At 50.0% G+C, this 21,065-nt stretch overlaps 1 protein-coding gene across 5 annotated transcripts in view; it reads left to right on the top strand.

The window, feature by feature from the left end:
- The first annotated feature begins 326 nt into the window (after positions 1 to 326).
- The window catches only part of TSPAN11 (tetraspanin 11), a 60,194-nt gene continuing 39,455 nt past the window's right edge, over positions 327 to 21,065 (top strand). For 2 of the 5 annotated variants that reach the window (XM_037064716.1, XM_037064717.1), the window contains exon 1: positions 693 to 837. The gene's annotated coding sequence lies outside the window, so the exon portion shown is untranslated. Of the gene's footprint in view, positions 390 to 691; positions 838 to 21,065 lie in introns of those variants that run through there. The other 3 variants (XM_037064713.1, XM_037064712.1, XM_037064715.1) reach the window with 3 other exon arrangements.

Genomic DNA, 21,065 nt, shown 5'->3' on the forward strand with positions numbered 1-21,065 from the left:
CCCACTGTTAGAAGAGAGCCAGTTAGAGGCAGCTGTGCCCTGCTCTCTACCAGGGCAGACAGTTGGGCTCTCTGCCTAGTCTTCCTCCTCCCCCAGTCTAGGAAGAGATCTTGATTCTCCCTACGCCCAGGAAATGCAAAGCTGATGGTCAGTAGGTCTCTCAGAGGGACAGGGCAGTGAGAGTGCTTGGTCGTGGAGGGGAGAAAGAAAAGAAGGAAGGCTTTGGGGGACCGGACAGGCTAGTCCCTAGAGTCCCCAGGAGCCCTCTGGGACGGGCATCTCCCAGGACCCTGCTCATTTCCTGCTCCACCAGGAGCTGACCCAGGGGGCAGCAAGATCTGATAGACGCCCAGGGCAACAGTGGAGGCCACGGGCAGACTGGGCGATCTGTAAGCCACCGGACCTCCAACCCATCCCACCCCCTCCTACCAAGGATCCCCCAGGCAACCACGCAGCTGCTCCTAACTCCAGCTTAATTCGCTCTGTGTGCTGTGAATTGAAAAAAGGCCAACTCCCAGACAAAGATGCCGCCGCAGGGGGCTTCTGTGGAGGCCCGCTGGCGGGCTAGGAGAGAACGAGCCTGGGAAGGAAAGGGGGCGCGAAGGGGAGGGTGGGCGCCGCGCGAGCGGGGAAGCGGGCGGGGCAGCAGAGGGGCTGGCGGGCAGGAAGTACCCGCGGGCTCCGGGCTGGGCGGAGCGGCTGCCCTCACCCAGACCGTCTGCGGTGGGAGGTCGGGCGCGCGGCCGGGCGTGCAGGCAGGGGCGGCCCTAGGAGCCGCAGCTCCGCCTCTAGGCTTTGCTTCCTGGGCTGCGAATTGAGCCCTGCTGTTCTCCGCAGGTAAGTGAAGTGCACCGGGCTCCGTAGCGGGGACGTGGAGGGTGGGGGGGCACGGGAAGTGGGGCGTCCTGGCGAGGCTAGCGGGTCTCGGGGAGAAGGCACCCCACTTGCCCTGTCTGGTCTCTGGAGCTGGACCTCAGGGCCCCGAGAGCAGGGCAAGCTGACTTCGGATGAGGAGTGGGGCCAGGAATCCTGGGGACAGTGAGGATGGATGTGTGTGCGCACTGGTATCTGTACAGGGTCCCCAGCATCTGTGTCCATCCCTGTGCTCCTGATTTCTGCACACAGGACTTGGGATAGAGCTGTGGGCCTCTCTGTGCCTTGTGCTGTCCACCTTGCTCCGTGAGCATCTGTCCCTCTTCAAATGTCATTCTCTTTGTCCACCCTGAATTCTAGTCTCTGGCCCTTACACTAAGCCCCGGGTGACAGACCCAGAATGATCCTAACTGAAACTATACAACGTTCGACTCTGTTCCCCATGCAAAACAGTGGTTGCTAAATGCAGGCAGCTGGTGTACCCCGCGTATACACAGGCCTCAGCTGGCTGGCTGCCTCTGCAGGGTTGTCCAGGAGTCCCTGGGCACAGCTGTGTATTTTAGGGAACAGGGTTCTACAGGCTCTGTCGTCTCTGTTTGCCTGCCAATTTCTGCACATGCAGTTGATCGGTTTGGTATGGAAAGAAGGAAGGTGTGGAAGTTTCTGGAGAGTATTATTTTCACCAGTGGTGTGTCCAGTGTGCACATGCATAAACAGGACAATGTAAAAGGGAGGAGGCTGCGCTGGGCCCAGTGGGAGAGCATCACAACGAGGGTCTGAGCTGCTGGATGTGCAGGAGCCCGGGCCACAGCTCCTCGGTGTGTCTGCACACACAGTGAGGCAGGGGCACGTGGAGAGAAGAGTCAGAGTCTGGAAAAGCTCCTAAGTATTGTCTAGGGCAGAGGATAAAGCGAACGAGGGTGGTGTTGGCCAGAGTGGGATGGTCTGTGTTGAACTTGTGGGCAGCTGGATTATGGTGGAAAGAATCGCAGCTGGAGTCTGGACACCTGGGTTTGAACCAAAATGTAGTGGTTGTTACTTGGTCAGTAGCAGTGGTCCCTGCATGGGTCACTCTGGGGTCCAGCTGCTTTGTGTACAAACTAATAACCACTGTCCTGTCCACCTCATGAGGCTCAAATTAGCTAAAGCCTGGAAGGTGCTTTGACAGCTGTAAGGCTCAGAGGGCAAAGGCGAATGCTGGACCACAGGTGCCGAACCAGGAGATATGGGGAACACTGGGGGTCTGAAGCTGTTTGGTTTGTGGGTCAGAGGGAGTCACTTCCATGGTGCTCCCTGTGACATTCAGCGTAATAGGGGTATCTGCCGGGGAAGCACTTTGGACTCTGGATGTGTGAGTGCCTTCTGGGGCACAGGGGGAAAGTGGCCTGGATGGCCTTTGAGTCAGAGCCCTTAGAGCAGCATCAGGTCCGGGGACCCTTCCTCCAGGATACTTTGCCGCCCTGCTCACGCCCCCACAAGGCTGCCCCTGCTGTCTTGCTTTTATCATCATACCAACAATGGAAGCAACAAGGAGCATTTTCCGCAGTTTGCAGCCAGGGAGACAGGAGAGAAGGAAGCCTTCCCAACCAGGTCACAGGTCAGGGAGGGCAGGGAGGGTGTCAAGAGTCATGACAGACTGAACAGCAGCATGTGGTGTTACCTGTCACGAGACTTCTTTGAATGTAGTAGCTATTTGGTAAACACTGTGAAAGCAGAGTCCTGGCAGGAAGCCTGGAAACCCGGGGCCAGGTCCCAGCTCAGCTTCCTCCCGCGCCCACCGCCCGCCCACCGCCCGCCCCTCGCCCCTGAGTGACCTGAGGAAAGTCATTTCCCCTCTTCTGTTGTCCTTCCTCACTGCTCAGAATCAAGGCAAACTTCCATTGTCCTGCTGCTCCCAGCTCATGTTTCCCTTCCTTAGAGAGGCCTTTCCTGGTGCCCAATCTCAAGTAGCCGCCTCCTGGCCACATCACACTGCCCGGTCTAACTCCCTCACTGAACTTGCCTCCTTCTGAAATTCTGTCTGAACTTCGTCTGCCCCATCGGACCCCAGACCCCGCTGTGAGCTCCTGAAGAGCAGGGCCTCCCTCATCCTGTTCCCTGCTGGCTCACCTGAACCTGGAACATAGTAGGTGCTTGAAAAAGGTTGTGTTAGTGAAGGAATACTTTAATATGGGGAAAATGGCTGCATGGTTTTCAGATCGTGCTCCTAGGAGCTTCTGAGGCAGGAACAAGTTTCACTGGCCAGGCCCTGAGTTCCCCACACCAACAGCTCAGACTTCATCTGAGTTATGGCTTGGCTTCCAGGCAGGATTTCCTTTGAAGAAAGTGCCCTCCCACTAGAAACTAGGAAACTGTCGTATCGGAATACTCATAGGCACCTTTTCAACTCCAAGCTGCACCCAGCCCTCAAGAGGGACCAAAGGCAGTGTTTCAGACACCAGAAGTGGTTATCCCACAGATCGTTTCTGCCTGGCTGTGGAATTCATCGTATGGTTTTTTTAACTGGTTTAATTTCCTGGGGTTTTGGTCAGGGTCAATATGGAAAAGATTTCACACACAGTGCAGCAATGAGGGGCACGTGGGAGACTCTGAAGCCCGTGTGAGCCCAGGCGAGGGAGGACACACTGACTCTCTGCCACGTGGCTGAGCCACATGCTGATGACGAGAGCTGCCCATGCGGGGTGGCTGTGCCCGTCCTCCCTTGGGTGTGTTCCCTGGCAAACTGCCCAGAGATGCCTCTTGCCCTGGACATGTCCACTCCGCATCGTGGTTCTTTTTTTTTTTTAAGATTTTATTTATTTACCTTTAGAGGGGAAGGGAAGGAGAGAGGGAGAGAAACATCAATGTGCGTTGCCTCTAGTGCATCCCCCGCTGGGAACTGGCCTGCAACTCAGGCACGTGCCCTGAGTGGGAATTGAACCGCGATCATGTGGTTTGCAGGCCCGTGCTCAATCCACTGAGCTACACCAGCCAGGGCCGCATCGTGGTTCTTGAGTACCTGGCAGAGGACGGGAGTCCTTCTCTCCGAGCGATTCCTGAGGACAGCAGTGGGGTGGCTCGCCCTGACCCGTATGTACAGCAGCCACGTCAGCTCCACATAAAACAGCTCCCGTGTTGTCCCTTCTATAAATACGTGCACAGACAACAGTGCAACGGCTCCTGTGGCCAGCGCTGTCCCCGGGGTTTGCCACAGAGTATGTATTTACCACCACCGTTACTAACCCCCAAGGGAGGGAATGCCCAGTATATTCAATGTATATTGAATTCAGTGCATATTATATTCCATAACAGTATATGCACGGGTGGAGGAGGAGGCCCAGCTCTTTCATTGGGTTGTTTCAGTGGCTGCTTAAGGAGGGGGACTTTGGAGAGAAGTGTAGAGAAGAGACATCAGGATTCTGAATCGACAAGATCAGAATCCTTGTCACCTAATTCCTTCGGACCTCTGACTTTACTTTGTACATGTCCCTGCTCTGGCTGACTCCTGTGGGTTCCTGCTTCATAAAGTATATACTGACAAGTCAGCACACCACAGAGCAGACAGTCGGGGCGGGAGCATAATACACACAAATTCACCGCTTGCCTGCTAGGAGCCTTGACTCTTCAGGCCTGAGAAATGGGCAAAGTCTGGGTCCCTGACCTCCAAGCACCCAGGTGCTGGGGAGATGAAACTCACTCTCAGAGAAAGCAGCTGAGTGCACACTGTGTGGCACTCACCACAGCCACGGCGGGAGCTCAGAGGCAGAAAGGAAACCCAGTGCCAGCCGAAGGCAGAGAGCCCAGTCCTGGGCCACGCTGTCCTGCCAACTGTCCCAGCCCCCCCCTTCTTCCCTTGTGACCGCAGTGGGTTAGGTGACCTGGCTAAGTCTCAGTTTCCTCATCCTATAAACAAAGGAAATGATCTGTAACTCCTCGATTCGTGTACGGATACCTGAATTAAGCCTGGAAAGTTCAACTTTGTAGAGGGCATGGAGCACCAACGCGTCTGGTGACGATAGTGAACAGTTTGGAAAAGGGCTCGTGGGGAGAAAGGGCCCTGCCAGGCGGTACCCAGTGTACAATTGTGTCTAAATGCAGATCTCCCGTCGGTGATCAGGGGGTACGTGGTCTCCTGCTGGCCAGCCCCCAGGCCAGCCAGGCACCCTTTTTCCCCTAGGGGGCCTTTCCAGCGCACAGCTCTGGGGAGGCGCGCCACTGTGTCTGAGCAGCTTCGGCCTCCCTGTGTCACTGCCCCTGGGTGTAAACGTGGCCTTTTTAAAGGATTAAGGAGCTTTACTGTAAAATGCCACGAATTCAAGGATTAAGGATGTTACGGAGGTTCAAGAAATGCTCAGAGAAATTGCTCTGCTGGTTCCCTGGCCCGTTTTGAAGTAGTTCACTGATCCTCTCGGATGGTAGGGGGTGTGAGCCACGACGGTTCTCAGCTTGTCCTGACTTGTGGATTATTATTATTACTCCTCCTTCTTCCTTCTTTTCCTCATGTTTTAGAAGATGTTTGTCAGCCAAACTTTTTCTAAAGATTTTATTTATATATTTTTGGAAGAGGGATAGGGAAGGAGAAAGAGATGAAGAGAAACATCCATCCGTTGCCTCTTGCACACAACCCAGACGTGTGTCCTGACCAGGAATTGAACCGGCAGTCTTTCACTTTGAGGGCTGACACTCAGCCAGCAGAGGACCACATGCGTCAGGGCAGCCAGACTTTAATATAAATGGAAATCGTTTCTCCAGCTGAAAGAAATTCATCAACGACCACGTAAGTGACAGCAATTTCACTGGTTGGTGTGCACTTTCTGCTTTATATAATTTACATTTTTTAAATGGAATTCTGTGCTCATGGGCTTTAAGAACGATAGATAAATGAGGCAGTGAGGACCCTGGGACATGCACTCTGCCTCCCTCCTCGGCCCACATTTGCACCCAGCAAGATGCCATCGGCAGAGCCTTAGCCCATGCCAAGCCCCCGTCCTCGTGGGGCCCAGGGCCACCGCGGGGCTCCTGGCTCAGGAGGCCAGCAAGGCCTCCCGTTTTAGTCAGTTTTCTAGAGAAGCCCAGTTGGAGCAGAACAGCTCCGTTAATCAGGTGGGCCATTCAGGCACCCTCGGTGCCATCAGCCACGTGGCCTTGGGAAGTGGTGGAGCCTCCCCTTCCTTAGCCACGGCTCCCTCTTCCTGCTTCAGATCACTGATACTTTTTAAAAGTCAGCTTTGGTCATTCACTAACACATTCTAGGGTGTTTAAAAGGCTCCAGAGAACAGAACAAAGGATAGGAGGAGAGGTGGGTATTATCCACTTTCTGAAGTCTGAAACAGATTAAAAAGCAATGAGCTGGAGTTCTGGGGCCTGTTAAAGATCCTTGCCAGCGGCTCTGCTCATGGTCCTTTCACAGGTAGGCAGGGGTGAGGAAGGGGTAGCCCAGTGACCGAGGGAGCGAGGGTTGGAGGGGAGAGAACCAGGGGGCAGGTGCCCTGTGGACGTGCCATGCGGTTCCACATTGTGGGGTGCTTTTGCAGGCACAGAGGCTTAGGGAAGCCAGGACCACCGGGAGAATTTCTTCTCTCCCCACAAATTTCTCTGTGGGGAGAGAAGGTGAGTCAAGAAGTTAGAACTGGATATCCTGGGAGAGAATGAAATACTCAGAAGGCAGTTAACACTCTCTGACCACACTGGGCAGGGAGCTAAGGGCTTCTCATTCCTCCAGGGCCAAGCAAGTACGAACACACAGGTCTAGTAAGTTCTTGATGGGTTCTGAGACTTTAAGCAAAATGCCTCATAATGAAATCAGTTTTATTGTAGGCTCATTATTATAAACAAGAGTTAGGTTCTTATGGCAGCTCACAGTTTTGTAACTGATGTTGAGTGAAACACTCTTTGAGGGCCTCTGTTCTGGCACATGAACTAGAAAAGGAGGGAGGAAGGGAGCCCGTCGTCTTTCTTTAGTACGTAAGGGAAAGCTGTCGGAAGAAGCAGCCACAGACAACAGGGGGGTCACATTTATTGAAACATTGCACCTTTAATTACACTTGATTATTCTACTTTCTACCTTGGTTTTAATATATTTTATAAATAATGCTAATTGTGAGTAGTCATTTTCATCATTAAATCTGATGGTTCGTGATTGGCTATTCTCCACAGTTCACAAATTCTCTTTCTCTGACTTTCAAGCTAATATTACATATTTAAGAGGTTGAAACAAACAGAGAACAAAGAATATGCCACAGAGACCATGTGGGCCGCAAGCCTGAAATATTTGCTAAGTGGTCCTTTATAGGAACGCTGTGCTGAACCCTAATCCATCCAGGGCCAACCTATGACTATCGACTGTGGCAGCTCCACCACCCCAAGGCACTGAACAAGGGCACAAGGGCTAGAGGGAAGCTCCGCCTCTAGAGCCAGGGTCTCTCTCTGGTGCAGCCCTCTGAGAGCCTGATTGAATCCACCTGGGGTGCAGCCTGGGGCTCCCCCAGGTGGTTCCAGTGCAGCTAAGGTTGCAAAGCACTGCCCTGAAGCAGTGGGTCTCAGTGAGGTTCTGCAGGCTCTACAGCCCCCAGCTGGTCAAAAACACGTCTCTCAGACCCCATCCCCACCCACTAACTCAGAAACACGGCGGGGCGCACAGGGGCAGCAGCATCAGTTGCTGTTTTTTTAATTCTCACCCAAGGATAAGTTTACTGATTTGAGAGAAAGAAACATTGATGAGAGAGAAATATCAGTGGGTTGCCTCTTATCCCCTGACCAGGGATAGAACATAAAACCTAGGTACATGCCCTGAATGGGAGTGGAACTCACAACACTTTAATGCACAGGACAATGCCCCAACCAACTGAGCCACCCAGCCAGGGATGCATCTGTGTTTTAACAAACACTCCAGGGATTCTAATGCACATCAAGCCACTCTAGGGCTTGGCCTTTCTAACCTAAACCTGCTCATTGCCACAAACTTCGCAGATGGGCTGGGTGGAGAGCACCAGAGGGAAGGGGAAAGCTGGCCAGGGGACCTGGGGGGCTTGGCACCTTTGTTGCCATTTTACACTCCCCTGAGACCCTGGGGGGTGAAATGAGCTGCAGGAACCAGAATTTGGACTAGAATAATACCACCACCACCAACAGTAACAAACTCTTCTCTAATAAAAGTTACCATCAACAACCCTGGCTGGTGTAACTCAATGGATTGAGCATGGGCCTGCAAACCAGAGGATCATGGTTCAATTCCCAGTCAGGACACATGCCTGGGTTGCAGGCCAGTTCCCGGCAGGGGACTCACGAGAGGCAACCACACACTGATATTTCTTTCACTCTCTCCTTCCTTTCCCCTCTAAAGATAGATGAATAAAGCTTTAAAAATTTATGAAAAAAGTTACCATTAACAATAGTTTTAGCTTTGGGCCCTACTTTTCTCTACTACGTGTATGTTTGTCTTTAGTTATTAACTTATAGGAGGTACCTATTGGTAAACACAGGGCTTTAAAAACATATGACTGTGGCACTAACTTGATGTCATTTAAGCAAACACACAGGCCTGGGAAGTGGGGAAGCTGTGCTGCTGGCCTTCACCTCAGAACCGATGGGTGGGTTCTGTTCTCCCCAGCCACCGACCCACACCCAGGGAGGGCGGGCCTTGGGGTGCTTTGCCCCAGTGGCCTGCCCATCAAAGCCTGTGTGGTATTTATAAGAATGTAACAGGATTTATGACCTGTCTATGGCCTCCTAGGTGCTGGACGCTTTGTGAGGCTTTAACATGCACTATCTCCTATAATGGTCACAACTCTGTAAATCAGTGCCATTGTCCCCATCTAACCATTGTGAAGGTTGTGGCACAGAGAGGCTAAAGACCTTCCCCAAATACCACAACCCAGGTTCAAACCCACGGAGATCTGGCCTCAGAATTGGTGGGGGTGGAGGTGGGGAAGCTTGCTCACAATCACGCATTGCAATAAATATAAATTGGTTGAGCTTGTGAAGATGGAAAGCAATTCCCCCTAGCTCACCCAAGTCTTGCCCAGCGCCCTGTGTGTCTTTGGCAGGGTGAGAGCCATGTTACCCAAAGGTTGAATTGCTGTGTGCCATTGCAGAAATAACTCAAGGACCAGAGGCTCACCTGGCAACCAGAGATCAAGGTCCCTCTGAGTTGTCAAGAATGCAGTTACTACCCACAAGGCTGTCTGGGTCTTTAAATTCTTTACCTTTCTCATTTTGGAAATTAGCAGCTAAAGTGATGTATAAATATTACATACTATCATCACCATCAAGACTAACAAGGTATCCTTTTAGAGTTCTTTGTGCTCCAAAGCACCATAAACTCACTAGCTTCTGATGTCCTGGTATTGGTGGCCTTGGTTACAACCGGAGGCAGTGGCATCTCGGAGATCGTGACTGTCGGCAGCCTGTGAGTCTGTGGTTCCCCCCAAACCCAGAGCACTGGGCTGAGGACCAGGGATAGGGGTTTGAGTCGCAGCTCTGCTCTGCCTGGCTCTGTGAGAACAGAGAAATGACATTTACCTTCTGGGTCTCTCTGGCTACCACATGGGAATGGACCGTTTTCAAAAGTTCCTTCTCTTCCCTTCAGTCCTGGGACAGCTTCCCACACCTTGGGAACAGTGGGTCGGGATGCTCATGCTGGTGTTGTAATTGGTACATAATTAGGGAGCCAATGTGGGCAGCATCTAGAACGTTCTGATGCCAAGACTGTTTCTATAATGCCCTCCCTCTATAACTCATGGAACTAAAGTTGCCCCTTTTTTAGAAAGAATTAGGGTGGCAGTGCAGGGTTATTGGTTAGTTGGCAATATTTCCTTGCCCAGAAAGGTCAAGCATCTTTCAAAAGACAATTATCTGTGTGTTTGGCTGCCCTGTAGGGAGAAGATTCTAACACTTTCCAACGGGGCTCTTAAGTCCCTGGAAAACATGTTTGCACTGACCTGGGATGAAGAAACATGGTTTATTTATCAGGGAGCTTAGCAGCTTCCAAACACTCTTCAATAAATTGCAGCACCTCCTGGACCTAAGACCTAGCAGATTTACATCCAAGTCCTAAAGTGAAAATTGGAGTTTCAATGTGGATGCATGAGTGTTCTTTCGCTCACCCTCATGCCCACACGCATGGCTCTGTGGTCCCCGTGCTGCAGTGGAAAGCAAGCTGAACCAGAGGTCCGCATACCCAGCCCCTGGCTTCCAGTGCCCCCTCTGCCCCTGCCAGCATCCCTGGGCCTGCACCCACGACCTGACCCTTCTCTTGGGAGTCGATAGTCACAGCCTCATTTGCACCTATCCGAAAAGGAGCCTGAGCATTTTCATGGGGGGGGGGTGTGTGTAGGGCAGTCATAAACCCCTTTAGGCATCTGCTAAGACCTGTGGAGCCCAGCAGGTAAATGGTAACACTTTTCGTACAGTTTCAGGGGCCCCTAAGTTGCAAGTCCCTCAGAGGAATGGTGTTTTCAGGCCTCCTGCTAAGCCATGGTGTCCTGCTCCAGAGGCAAGGCAGGTGTGATTTTGAAAGCAAATGAGAAATTTTATAAACCCTCCTCTGTGGAAAAGGACATGAGTCTTCATATCATACAGGCATTATTCTTTTCATTTCCTGCTGTGTGGAAGGAGTGCCTGGGCCTTTCGATTCCCAGCAAGCAGGCTGAGAATGTGCTTGAGCACAAAGAAATGTGCAGCACAATGAAGGCTTCTGCAGGGGGAGGGAGGCTCCGCCCACCCAGAGCACCTCTCCAGCCTGGCCAGTCATTGCCATTATGCCCTTGATGGGGCCCACTGCTGCTGGTGTGATGGGCATGGGGAAAGCTGCGTGGTCAACCAGCCCTTACTGGCCTTCACGGTCACTTGCCAGGGGTCCTTGCCCCCTTATGTTCAAGATGACCCACCCAAAGTCACACAGCCAGTAAGGGTGACAGTTTTCTCCCCGTGTGTGTTCACTCCCAGCTCACCTCTCTTCTCCCCACCTCTTCCTCTTCCCCTCATGGGATGTTGGAGGGAGAAAAGCTCCCTCCTACCTGCACTCAAGATGGTGCATCGACCACCCCACGAGGACCTCTTCCCCGAAGCTCATGGGTGTCCTCTATGCCCTCCAGCCGGCAACAGTGCCCAAGCAGCCTTTCAGAAATTGTCACATCAAGCAAATTGTTGCTGTAGTTGTGGACCTGGCAAGGGGCTGTTCTGAGGAGTTTGTGCTCAGCTGGGATCTTGTTCTGGGGGCTGGGGCAGTGTGTCTGGGCTCCTGTATCTGAGGATCTGGGTCCCCAGTGTCAGGTTCAGTGGTGAGTCCTGTTGCGTCTGAGAGCTGGGATCCTTGTTGATTTGGGGCCTGTGGTGCCTCCCACATCCTCTAGACTGCTTTGAGGGGCCATGTCTTGGGCCCCTTTCTTTCTCACATGTACACAAACAACAGGGACAGCACAGCCTGGTGCCTTAGAACAGATGGCCCGTGGGTTCCAGCTCTAGCCTGACTCCTGAATCCAAGCTTAGGGACCCCTGGGACCCTGAGTGTCTCCTGCACTGGCCTGGCTCACTGGGGAACTGTGCGTGTTTGGAGCTTTCCCCTCCACTCTCAGGGTCTTGGTCGCCCAGTCTTTGTGGCCTTCTGTTGTTTCTGCAAGGCACTGGCTGGCAGATGTTGGCAGGGTGACAGGGAAGACCTCTTCAGAAGCTTCCATCCTAATTCTGCAACAGAGGGGTTGGAGCAGACCGACTGGACAGGTGTCGCTGGCTGGCCTCCTCCTCTGGGCCTGCGTGTAACTGCAAGCCATTTGGCCCTGCAGTAGTCACGTGGACTCAAGACTCCATGGTCTGGGTGCAGCTTCCAAAGACACAGCCCCACTTTCCTGGCTGAGCATGGAGTCTGGAAAACTGCTCTCCCCATTCTGAATCCAAACATACTGGAGCTGCCTTGGGAGGAAAGTGGGAGCTAGGACCAGTCCTTGTACCCCTATGTTCCCCGGGCCGTAGCCGAGGGCACAGAGCAGCGTTCAGCTGTGCCAGAAGCCTTCTGGGCAGAGTGGTTCTCATCAAGGACTAGGAGCTGGGCAGTAATCAGAGAAGCCTGCTGCAAGGACAGATCCTGGCAGGTAGCCCAACCTCCTGAATTGGCCTGGCAAGAGCCAGTCTGGGACGTTCCCAGGAGGCGGGCAGCAGGAGCCAGGCAGGATGTAGCCAGCTGGCCTTGCGCCAGGGGAGGCTCCTCCAGTGCAGCACCCAGGGAGGGAGGGGTGCATCGTATTTCGGACAGGCTGTGCGCCCCTGAGTAAGTTTCCTCACCTGTGACGTGGGGACCCTAAGAACGCCTACCTCTTAGTTATTGTGAGGGCTACTGTAATAATTACATCATTATTATTCTCATTGCTATTCTCATCATTTGTGCAAGTAGCCAGTGAGCTAAAGCCTGGAGAGGACAGGAATAGCTATCCACGTGCCAGCGTGCAGGGGCCCCTGCCATTCCCTGCACCCACTTGCCCCGGGCAGATGCCACACTCAAGGAATGAGCTGGGCTGTGGAAGGCAGTTCAGCAGGACCTCAGTAAGTTAAACATAGAGTTACCATGTGACCTGGCAATTCCCCTTCTCAGTATTATCCAAAGGAATTGAAAACAAGTGTACAAATAAAAATTCGTACATGAATGTTCACAGCAGCCCTTTTCACAACAGCCAGAAGGCAAAAACACTGCAAATGACCATCAGCAGAAGAATGCATAAGCAAAAGGTGGCAGACCCACGCAGTGAGTATTATTCAGCTGTAAAAAGGAATGCAGTACTGAGGAGTGACAGAATATGAATGAGCTTAGAAAACATTATACCAAGTGAGGATAGCCAATCATAGAAAACCACATATTAACATTAAATATTCATTAACAAACTCCATTAACATTAAATACTCAGAGCAGGTGAATCCACACAGACAGAAGATTAGTAGTTTGCAGAAACTTGGGGGGAGAGGGTACAAGGTTTCCATTTGAGGTGATGAAAAAGTTCTGGTACTAGATAGTAGCAATGGCTGTACAACATTGTGAATGTAGTACATGTAAATATGCCACTGAATTGTGCATTTTATGATAGTTACAATGGTAAGTTTTAGGTATGTGCATTTTACCACAATAAGAAAAGAAAAAGTGGGGCAAGGCTGCAGCCAGGTGAAGGTCTGCAGAAGCTGAACCATCCCTTAAAATGAAGGGCTTCTCGAACGATCTGGGAGGTCACTTGCCATTCTAAAAATATTCTGTGGGTCACCCTAGCTGGGGTGGCTCAGTTGGTTGGAGTGTCATCCCGTAAACCAAAAGGCCACGGGTTTGATTCCTGGTCAGGGCACATTACCTAGGTTGCTGGTTCGATTCCTGGTTGGAGCACATATAAGTGACAACCAAGCAATGTTTCTCTCTCACATTGATATTTCTCTCTCCCTTCCTTCCCCTCTCTCTAAAATCAATAAGCAAAGTATGTCCTTGAGTGAGGGTGAAAAATAAAGTAAAATAATAAAACTAAATATAAAATATCTTGTGGGTCTATGATACAAATGCCTGCAGCTCTTCCCTGCCCCCACCCCCCGCCCCCCGCAGCTCATCTGGACCAGCGACAAGGGCAGGTGACAATAAGCAACTGAAGGATAAAAAAAAAACTGCTGCCTGCATGTTGGTCTCAGCTAGAGCTGGGTTTCTTTGCAATCAAGTGAGGAAGGCTTAGCACACCCCTTTAACCAGAGAAACTATACTTTATCTGTTTCATATGTCAAAGTTCTACATGCAGATTTATTTGAAAGAATGGGAGAACATCACTTTCGTGTACAGATAAATAAACTGAGGCTCAGAGAGGGGCAGTGACTTGCCCAAGGAGCTGGCAAGTAGAGAGTGACACCCTGAATCAGATCTGGGCCTCTGCCTGTCTGCGATGCCCCCTGAGCACCGTGCCGTGTCTGCTGGTGGGCTCCCTCAGCCCCACTTCAGCGATTCCTCCTTCCTTGGAAATTACGGGAAGGGAAAAGAGCCCTCAGTGCTGGTCCCTCTTCTGGGTTCCAGGAGCACACGCTCTCCCCAACAAAAGCCCTCGTGCCAAGTGCCAGCTTCCCTTGGGACGACAGGCAAGCCGCTCTGCCTCGACGGGGCCTTGCACGTGCGTCTCCACGTGGGTGGTGAGAAGAGCAGTTCTTCCTTGGTGGGAATCGTAGGCCCATTCCTTCAAGACGACCAGGGAACCGTGATACAGATCCATCTCTGACTGGGGGAATAATTATACACTTTATTCTTCTCTATAATTATGCTGGTTTTAGCAGGAACAGGAAGTATATTAGGCAATGCATTCTTTTTAAAAAATGTTTTTGAGACCCAGCTTGTGAAAATCAAAACCCTATGATCTTGCTACTGGTGGGGCAGCTGCGTGCCCAGCCACAACTTCAGTGTGTAATGGAAGGAGGGACGGACGACTGTTGGTAGTCCACCAGCAGTCTTAGCTACCTTGTGGATCAAACTTAAGTTTTGATGTAACTCCCATCTCTAGAAAAATGGAGAGCATCTCTACCTGCAGATCACAGTTAAAATGGATAGGTTTAAAATAATCCATGGGATTGAGTTTTATCAGGCGTACCAGCCCCCAGCGTCTGCCCACTTACACGGGTTTGGGGAGTCCAACCCTTGGATGCCTGCCTTACCTATTCATCCGCTGTGTGTTGTGCTGCCTAGTCCCTGCTTGGAAACTTCCAATAAAAGTCAGAATTTCACCCAGCCAACCCCATCAGAAGAAAGGCACCCAAGCTCAGCAGAGGGTAGATGGGGAGGGGAAAGTTCTGATTTACTGGAAATGAGGAGAAAAATAAGCAGTTTGTTAAGTGAGCAGCTGTATATACCTCTATCGACTGCCCTGCGCAGTTCCAGGGCAGCTGTTCACTCCCGCACGGACTGTTTGCTGCACAATTCCAGGGACAGCCATTCACAGGGACTCTGATATGTGCAGCACCCACTGCAGTTTGTCTCATCCCGTGTGCCACCCTCTGCTGGACCCCAACACCCTGGGCCCTGGGGCCTTTCTACTCCTGCTGCTCCTCACCTTATAGGTCCCGCGCTCACCCTGAAGGGGCCACCTCTGCATCTTCCATCCTTGCTAGGAGGGGCTTCTCAGGAGGTGTCTCAGTGCTCCAAGAACCAACCCTGGACAGAGAAATCAACTGGAGATAGAAATGACTTCTCTCTTCAAATCCTGCTACAAGTCAGACCCATGAAGCCTTGACAAGGACATTCACAATTCCAGCACTTAATTCCTGGGTCTGCCAGAGGAGCCTGGGCAATTCATGTACAAATGAAATAGAGGTGAAAGCACCTGCCTCACTGAGTCATTGAGACCATCAGATGAGAGGCCTGGCACCTAAAAGGGTCCTACACTATTTGCTGGCTGAAGCAGAGTGCTGAGGTGTCTGACTGCTGACCAGAGAGTCTGGAAGAGACACTGGGACCAGAGGTGGCTTCTCAGGGCCCTAAAACACCTTGTCTCCATGACTAGAAAATTGTAGACTTCTGGAACAGAGGCAGAATGACCTGCCTCCCTCGGATCCAGTGTTTGTTTATTCAATGAGCTGCTTTCAGATCTGGCACACGTACACACTCCATCTCTCACGGCTCTGCAGCCTGTGATGCTGGGCGTCTGCAGGAGGAGCAGGAGGAGCAGGAGTCCACTTGTGTTTCTCAGCACTGAGATCCCACTGGGGTGGCCTTAGGGGCTCCTGGCTTTCCCAGCCTCTGCTGGAGCATCTTTAAGGGCTGGAGCAAAGGTGAGGGAAAGAGGGTTTGGGGCTCAGAGAAGGGTCACATGCATGTTCATTGCCAATACCTGTCACAGCCGCCCCTCCCGGGTGGTTCCTTTGGAGGTCTGCCTCCTTTCAGGAGCACCTGACTGTGCCCCTGTTCCCATTCCTGCCTCATCCCATTTACTTCCAAAAAGATTTTCTACTTTGATGCATCATGGACATAAGTCTGTGCTTCTCACCTGTGGCTGGAATTGAAAGACAAAGGAAATGGGAGGACAAGGAAGAGAGCACAAAGAAAACTCTGTGGAGAAAAAGACAAGAGGAGCTTCCTGGGCTGACCTATGCAGACTCCCTGGGATGCCCTGTTGGTGGACTTGCTGACACCTGTGCTAAACCAGCTACACAGAGCTGTCCTCCATGTCTGCATAGATTCAGGCCGTAGAATTATAACCTTTGCCTCTTTCCTATTCATTACCTTTGACTTGAGTGTCCTGGGGACTATGTGAGAAGTATTTGCATGACTCTTACAGGTGCAGGTTCTTTCCCAGGGCTCGTAGTACATGTGCTCATCCGTTCATTCATTCACTCGACAACTGACACCCACACACTGAAGCTGTGCTGGATGTTCAGGGTACAGAACTGAGGTCATATTTTAGCAAATGATATAGTTAAGGCAAATGTCATAGGCTTAACTAATTGGGGGGAGGGGTTGATGACCCTCAGTGAGTGAAGAGGGTTGGAGAAACCTACAGTGCATGGAGAGGGTGTGGCAGAAAGAGTCAAAGGCTTGAGGAATACTGACTATCTTTGACAAGCAGTATAACAGTGGTGAAGAGCCATGATTGAACATCCAAACCAGGATACTTTTTAAATGCAAAGGGACACTTTGCAATAATCACAATAATCACACCAAGACAATAGATTTAGGCTGGGATTGTCCTAGATAAACTGGCATTGTGGGCAAACTGTAACACATGGTCCCTCGAAAAGAGGCCACTTTGAAGCCAGACTGTCTGGTTTTGAATCCCACCCTGGCTTGCTAACAGCGTTGCCTCAGCAAGCTTCATAAACTGTCTCCTTTTTTTCATCTGCAGTGTGGGGGTGATGCCATGCCTACTCATGGTTACTGTGAGGATTGAAAGAGGTAATACTTACAGTGCTTAAAACCATGCCTGATGGTTCAGCATTAGCCATCGTTATTATCAGGCACATGCTGAAACACACAGAGCCTTAGATGATACAGAGGTAGTCAGAAATCACTATGCCAGCTCTAAGTCCTGGAAGGGAGCTGCATCTGTACCCAATCCAGCAAGGGAGGTAGGCTTATTCCAGTTTTATATGTGACAGAAACTGAGCCCAAAGTCTCAGGGCAAGTTACAAACAGAAGTGGGAATGGAACCCACTTTAGGTGCAATGCCATTCCTCCTTAAGTCAAAGTGGGGGAAAGGAGTAGGGAAGGGTGATATCTGACACCATCTGGGCTTCACAACCTCATTAGCCAAGCTTTGAGGACAAAGGCCCTGGGATGCAGCCCCAGGGAATCCAACCCACCCACCCACCCACCCACCGGCTCCCAGGCTGTAGCCCTGCCTTTGAGTACCTCCTTCCATCCCCTCTACTCCTTTTATAGTGCCTTGCTGTGTTGAGAACTGAGATGAGGTGCTCAATGTTTACTCCAACTCTTGCATTTCCCCCCTCCCTTTTTAATGTTTCTTTTTCAGTAGGAATACATGTTTTAATAATATGAGTAACAAAGCTGTGCATTCTTTTCAATGCACATGGCACATTCACTGAAAGAAACTATTTTCAGGACCATGAAACAAGTCTCAACAAATTTCAAAGGGCTGAAATCATATAGAGCATAGTCTTCAGCTACTGTAGAATCAAGCTGGAAATCAACAAGAAAAAGACAATTGAAATGTTCCTAAAATGTTTGAAAATCAAGCAATTCACATACAATCTTAGATCAGAAAATAAATTTAATGGAAATTACAAAATACTTTGAAAAGAATATTGAAAATACAACAAATCAAAATGTTCAGAAAGCAGCCAAAGCAGTACTCAGAGGGAAATACATAGCCTTAAGAGGCCTATATTCATTTTAAAAGAGATTATCAAGTTGTACATGTAAGACCTCTGCACTTTACTGTATATTTATCAAATTTTATTTTTACAAGGTTAGAAAAACAGGAAATTATCTGATTAAATGAACACTAAAATACAAATGAGTGATAACATTCAGCTGTGTCTACCTTTCAAGAAAGATTTATCTAACTAAGGTGATTTTTGTCACACTTTCATCAAAATGCCATTAAAAACTGGAAAATTTCAGGTGATCAATGTAGGAGAGTTTAGAAGCCTTTCATATGGACGTTGGGCCAACCTATTGGTCTGTATTAGGAGGTTATACAAAAGTTGCATTTGGGGGACACTTTGTGTGAAACAGAGTTCAGAAATTAAGATGTTGATGAATGAAAAAGAAAGAGTAGACTAGGAGAAATAATGTCTGAATATATATTTTTTAAATGCTTTATTTATTTATTTATTTTTAGATAGAGGGAAACAGAGGGAGAAAGAGACAGAGAGAAACATTGGTGTGTGGTTGCTTTTCACACTCCCCTCACTGGGGACCTGGCCCTCAACGCAGATATGTGTCCTCACTGGGAATCAAACCGGTGACCCTTTGGTTCACAGGCTGGTGCTCAATCAACTGAGCCACACCAGCCAGGGCCAAATATAGTTTTATAGGTGCAGACTTAAACATGGTGAGTAGAAACCTAGGGAGCACTTTACTGGTATCAACTGTGCTACTTCCAGGATAAGCCTTGGAAAAGGTCCCTTCACCGTCAGTTGCCTTTCCCTCCCAATGTGTAATCCCAAATTTATTTCCCTATAATTCTACAGAGAATATAATTTTCTGTAATTCTTACCCTGCCTCCCTCTACCACTGGTTATTTGATAGGTTCTCATGATTTTGAAGATCATCTAAATATTAACCTTAGTTAAATAGTATTAATATTTGTATCCTCCTCTTTTAAAATGGCTTTCCTGTTTGAACCAACCTACTTTGTTAAAGTAAGGTGTGGTGGATTCTTCATGGTCACCTGGGGACAGGGTCTCTTCTGACCATCTAGCAAGAGGGTCCACTAGCAAATGGAGTCCACTAGCAGGAGGCTGGGCTTAGGTGCAGAGGCCTTGAGACTGTGTCCCCAGCTATCTGATACATGGTCTCAGACTTATGCATTCTATAGGGTTACCCACACACTGTCCTTCATTCAAAAAGCTCTCAAGGAGTTGATTGTAATAATCCCTTTGCCCTTGTACAATACTGAGGCCATAAAATTAGTGCACACAGTTCTTGCAAATTCTGCATCTCATTTGATCCCTACAACCACCCTACAACAGATACAAAGCTGGACCAGCATCAGCTTCTCAATACTGAGGAAGCTGAGGCCTGAGAGGTCTCGTCACTTGCCCAGGGTCACAATGCTACAGGTGACAGCTGGTATTCACAGCCAGATATTCTAACTTGCTTCCCAGTACTGTTATATTTGTTCACTGATACTTGTTATAAGCACTGACAGAGTCCTCATTTCGTGGGTCAGGCTACAATTTAAAACAAAGACCCAGGAAAAACATAGCAAAGGGTGATACCCATCCGCAGGCAGAACTTCCCAAGACTCTGTACATGTGTAAGTACAAAGAATAAGGAAGAGCCAAACACCTGTCTAAGGTTATGGAGCCCTGGCTAATTCACATAATGCACGTTAGCACTTGCAAATGAAGTGAAAAATAGAGTCATGTACTTAGGAAAACATAGTTCAGGACATAAAGACTAAGAATTCTTAGTTTGGAATTTTAATTCAAGTTCCACCTGCAGCACCATCCACATGATGCTGTAGTTTGAAATCAAACCCTAAGTTTGGGCTAAAAGATTTGCCTGCATTCATTTACCTATACAACAAACACAATGATGTAAAAGAAAAAGTCCATGGTTACCCAGAGGCCCAGCTCACTATTTAGCACCAGCAGCCCCCAGAACCCAGGCCTGGAAGTCGAGGAAATGGGGGACCAGGGAAAAAAGTGTGGTTCCCTCAAGTAGTTTGGTATATTTGTGGTGACAGCTACCATGGTCCTTCAGGCCCAGCATCCTGCCAGGGTCAGAACACCATGTCCCTGCCACCTCCTGTTCCCAGGACTGGGGTCTCTGCCCAGGGAAGATTCCCTCTTTCTTGGCTTCAACCAAAGTCCACCAAGCTGCAAGGAATTGCAAGAAGCCAAAACTGGAACTGTGCTGGAAAAAGTAAAACATCTGTGCCCCCTCTGCTCATGGCCCTCCACTCTCTAGTTCTGAGACTCAGTTTCCTCTTCTGTAAAGAGGGTAATCATCCTATCATGGGATATTTCAAGTACTAAATTAATTAATGCATATAGCTCAGTGCCTAGTTATATTTAGTAAATATTATTATTACTATTATTATTATATTAACCAATCACAATCTTGTTGGTACTCATGGTGACAGGAGGCCAGGTCCCTGCTGGCCACTAATCAGCAGGGTGACTCCTCCCCAACCCCCACCCCCAGACTCAGCTGCCTCAGTTCTCCAAAGGGGCTGGGCTAGAAATCCTTTGGCTGCTTCCAACTGTCCGATCAGAGGGTCTGAGGAAGCCTTGCTTTTGCGACTGTTTCAGAGGAATTATTCCCCTACCAGGAATAGATCAGAGGGGTGACAATAAATAAGAGGGAAATGAGGACAAAGAAGGATGAGGCCGGCTGCACGGGGAAAGGAACCACAAGTGCAGGACTGCAACCAGGTTCCATTATGAGCCAAAATCACACACTAACCCACTTAGACTCTTGTCTCCTTTCCAGCTGCCGTTAGCCATCATGCAGCAGGGCCTCTTGTTGGCCAAGAACCCAAAGGGGGAAACTGACACTCTTAACTGAAAGGGTGGGGTGGGGTGGGGTGGGGTGGGGGTGGCGTCTGGTTTTGTCTTTGTTTTAGAATCACCAGTCTCCCCAGGAGCCTACCCACCCTATCCTGAGATGGGGTGCTCTCACCTCAGGGAATAGAGTCAGGGCACCCCTAACCTGTGCTCTTGCTCATGGGAGAAGACAGAGAAAAAGAGGCTGGTGAAATCCCAGGAGTGGAGCATGTGGGAAAGGGGAAGAGTCACATCCACCTGTGGCACACAAGATTGCCCCAGACCCTGAACCTGACTTTCCACTCTTTCTGCAGCCCAGGCCCCTGGGCCCCACCACTCCTCCAGACCTTTGCTCTACTGCTCCCTCTGCCAGAGCAGCCCCGCCCTCTTCTGCCTATCCTCAAAGATCAGGTTGAATGCTCCTGTCAGCCCCTCCACCCCAATCCCAACCTGGCGGAATCAATGCCCCTTCCTCTGTGCTAGCACAGTTGCTGTGAGCTCTGTGAAGACTAACTCTGGTGGCTCTGAGAATACTCCTGGCACAG

This window comes from Sturnira hondurensis, unplaced genomic scaffold (assembly GCF_014824575.4).
Source record: "Sturnira hondurensis isolate 20B ecotype Veracruz unplaced genomic scaffold, ASM1482457v3 Scaffold0015509, whole genome shotgun sequence".
Classification (NCBI taxonomy): Eukaryota; Metazoa; Chordata; class Mammalia; order Chiroptera; family Phyllostomidae; genus Sturnira; species Sturnira hondurensis.